Genomic DNA, 4,574 nt, shown 5'->3' with positions numbered 1-4,574 from the left:
TTTTTTTTTTTTTTTTTTGCGGTACGCGGGCCTCTCACTGTTGTGGCCTCTCTCGTTGCGGAGCACAGGGTCCGGGCGCGCAGGCTCAGCGGCCATGGCTCACGAGCCTAGCCGCTCCGCGGCACGTGGGATCTTCCCGGACCGGGGCACGAACCCGCGTCCCCTGCATCGGCAGGCGGACTCTCAACCACTGCGCCACCAGGGAAGCCCCTGCTAATTATTTTTTAATAACAGCAAAAAGTCTTTTTTACTCTTCTTACAAGACATGATATGTTTAATTTAAAAAATAAATGTATTTCTGAATTTTCTATTTCCAAGCCCCTTTTTTTCTAGGTATCTTTTTTCTTCAACATTTTTCTCTATCTCCTAACGTACTTAGTATTTTCAGTCTTTTAATTCTTCTGATTTCCACCCCTGCATTTAAGCTTTTAATCTCTGTTCCCTCTGCTCCTCTCTCTCTCTGTCTCATCAATTTCTATAACCCAGTTGTGTCTTTTTCCTTCTTCAACAGTTTCTTATGTCTCATTCCTATTTTCTCCTTATTTTATTTTATTTTATTTTCTCCTTATTTTAAAACTTATCTCCATAACCTCGTCGTTTCCCCTAGAATTCTCTTTTATCTTGTCTCTCTCTGTATTTTTCCTTCTTCAATTCTGTTTCTGTCAGACCATTTTTAACCACACTCCCAACCCCCACATTTTGTTTTACTTTTTGGTTTTTAAAAGATGTTTTTTAACTGAGTTATAATTGACATATGCCATTATATTACTTTCAGGTGTACAGTATAAGGATTCAATATTTGTATGTATTGTGGAATGATCACCACAATAATTCTAGTTAACGTCCATCACTACATATACATTTTTTTCTTGTGATAAGAACTTTTAAGATTTACTCTCTTAGCAATGTTCAAATATTATAAACTATTATTTACTATAATCATCATGCTGTACATTACATCCCCATGATTATTTATTTTATAACTAGAAGCTTTTGTCTTTTGTTCCCTGATAAACTGAGTTAAAAAAATTTTTTTTATTAAAGTATAGTTGATTTACAATATTGTGTTAATTTGATGTGTACAGCCAAGTGATTCAATTATACGTATATGTTTTTCACATTCTTTTTCATTATAGATTAGTACAAGATACTGAATAGAGTTCCCTGTGCTATACAGTAAATCCTGTTGTTTGTCTATTTTGTATATTGTGGTATGTATCTGTTAATTCCATACTCAATTTATCCCTCCCCCAAATTCTACTTTGGTAACCATAAGTTTGTTTTCTATGTCTGTGACTCTATTTTTGTTTTGTAAATAAGTACATTTATATCACGTTTTTAGATTCCACATATAAGTGATATCACATGATATTTGTCTTTCTCTGTATGACTTATCTCACTTAGTATGATATTCCCTAGGTCCATCTATGTTGCTGAAAATAACAATATTTCATTATTTTTTCATGGCTGAGTAATATTCCATTGTATATTTATATACCACATCTTTTTTATCTATTCATCCATTGATGGACATTTAGGTTGTTTCCATGTCTTAGCTACTGTAAATAATGCTGTAATGCACATATGGGTACATATATCTTTTTGAGTTAGTGTTCTGATTTCCACCCAGAATTGGAATTGCTGGAATGTACAGTAGTTCTATTTTTAATTTGTTCATATTGCTTTCTATAATAGTTGTACTAATTAACACTCTCACAAAAGTGTACAAGCTTTCTTTTACTCCACATTCACAAATAACAACACTTTATTTCTTGTCTTTTTGATAATAGCCATCCTAACAGGTGTGAGTTGGTTTCTCACTGTGGTTTTGATTTCCATTTCCTTAATGATAGTGATGAGCATCTTTTCTTGTACCTGTTGGCTATCAGTATGTCTTCTTTGGAAAAAATGTTTATTCATATCCTCTGCCCATTTTTATTTTATTTTTTTTTTAATTTATTATTTTTTTTGCAGACCTCTCACTGTTGTGGCCTCTCCTGTTGTGGAACACAGGCTCCGGACACGCAGGCTCAGCGGCCATAGCTCATGGGCCCAGCCACTCCATGGCATGTGGGATCTTCCCAGACCGGGGCATGAACCCATGTCCCCTGCATCGGCAGGCAGACTCTCAACCACTGCGCCACCAGGGAAGCCCCCCATTTTTAAAATCAGATTGATTTTTCTATTGATTTGAATGAGTTCTTTATATATTTGGATATTAACCTCTTATCAGGTATACAATTTGCAAATATTTTCTCCCATTTGGTAGGCTGCCCTTTTATTTTGTTGATGATTTCTTTGCTGTGCAGAAGGTTTTTAGTTTGATGTAGTCCTCCTTATCTATTTTTGCTTTTGTTGTCTTTTGTTTTTCTTTTATGAAATTGTTTTTGTTACTGTAGGTCCTTTGCTTTTCCTGATAAATTCTTGAATTACCTTGTCAATTTCTACAAAAGAACATATTGGGATTTTTACTTATATGATATTGAGTATATTCCTTAGCTTGGGAAAACTTACATCTTAATAATATCAAATCTTTGAATCCATGAACATGATATATCTGTATTCATTTAATTTTTTTTTTTTAATTTCTGTCTGTGTAGTAAGTGTGGCAATTTTAAACATTTAAACATATATTTCTAGGAATTTTATGTTCTGAAGCTATTGTAAATGGTATTTAAAATGTTCATTTTCCAATTGTTTCTCACAATGTAGAAGCTAATAAATTTATTTATTTATTTATTTTTGTACATTACTCTGGTATCTTGTAATCTTACTAAATTTTTTGGAGATTGCTTATGGTTTTCCATTTAAAGGTAACTGTACTGTTTGTTTTTAAATTTGCATACATTTTATTTCTATTGATTTTCTTATCTCATTGGCTAGGCTGTCTAGTAAAATGTGGAATATAAATGTTCAATACAGAACTAACATCTTTGCATTTCCAGTCTTTGGAGAAAAGCATTCAATATTTCACCATTAAGTATAATTTTAGCTGTGATTTTTCACAGATGCCTTTATCACATGGAAAAACTTCCTTTCTATTCCTAGTATGTTAATATTTTATAAACTAGATGTTAAATTTTGTCAAATGCTTTTTCTACCCTTACTGAAATAATCAAAAAACTGTTATCGTTTGTTCTTTTACACTGATTTTCAAATGTTGAAGCAACCTTGCTTTGTGGGAATGAACCTCACTTAATAATGATGTAATATTTTTTTATGTTGTTGCATTTGGGCTGTAATACTTTTAAAAGTATTTTTTGCAGTTATATTTATGACCAGTATTGTTCTGTAACTTTATTTCCTTGTAAAGTTCTTTTCAGATTTTGCTATCAGGGTACTCTTTTCTTATATTGATAGAATGAATTGTGAAGTGTTCCATTTTCTGTTTTTTGTTTGTTTGTTTTGGCTGCATCACACAGCATGTGGGATCTTAGTTTCCTGACCAGGGATGGAACCGTGCCCCCTGCAGTGGAAGTGCAGAGTCTTAACCACTGGGCCACCAGGGAAGTCCCAGAGTGTTCCATTTTCTATATTCTAAGAGAATTTGTGTAAGATTAGTATAATTTCTCTCCTAAATAGGAATTAACTTTCTTTAGTAGACATAAAGCTATTAAGATTTTCTATTTTATCTTGTGTTCATTTTGGTAAGTGTGATTATCCAGTTTTCTCAACACCATTTGTCAAAGCAAATTTCATTTGTTTTCTGATTATTGTTTTAATAATATTGTTTAATAAATCTTTATAGTATTCTAGAAACAAACTTTACAGATATGTGTTTGCAAATGTTTTCTTCCAGTATATGATTTTTCATTTACTTAACCATGTCTTTCTAAGAGTACAAGTTTTTTTTTTGTTTGGTTTGGTGTTTTTTTTGGCTGCATTTTGTCTTCATTGCTGAGCACAGGCTTTCTCTCGTTGCGGCGAAAGGGGGCTACTCTTCGTTGCTATATGCGGGCTTCTCATTGCAGTGTCTTCTCTTGTTGCAGAGCACGGGCTCTAGGCACATGAGCTTCAGTAGTTGTGCCTCGTGGGCTCTAGAGCACAGGCTCAGTAGTTGTGGCATACGGGGCTAGTTTCTCTGCGGCATGTGGGATCTTCCCAGACCATGGATCAAACCCGTGTCCCCTTCACTGGCAGGTGGACTCAACCACTGCACCACCAGGGAAGTCACAGAGTACAAGTTTTTAAATTTAGTAAAGCCCATTTATGTTTTTTTTTAAGCTTTATTGATCATTCTTTTCAGTGTTTTTATTAGTTTTCATAGGTCTGAATTTTCAACTGTTAATATTTCTCTTTAATCTGAATAACTGCTTTTTGCAGTGTTTTGTCTCTCCCATTGCAGAGTGCAGGCTCCGGACACGCAGGCTCAGCAGCCATGGCTCATGGGCCTAGCCACTCTGCGGCATGTGGGATCTTCCCAGACTGGGGCATGAACCCATGTCCCCTGCATCGGCAGGCAGACTCTCAACCACTGCGCCACCAGGGAAGCCCTGCCTTTACTTTAAAAGATATTTTTGTTGGATTCTAAGTTGATGATTTTCTTCCAAAATTTTCAAGATATTATTCCTCTT

The sequence above is a fragment of the Lipotes vexillifer genome, unplaced genomic scaffold (assembly GCF_000442215.2).
Source record: "Lipotes vexillifer unplaced genomic scaffold, Lipotes_vexillifer_v1.1 scaffold913, whole genome shotgun sequence".
NCBI lineage: Eukaryota > Metazoa > Chordata > Mammalia > Artiodactyla > Lipotidae > Lipotes > Lipotes vexillifer.
Note: the sequence above shows the minus strand (reverse complement) of the source record.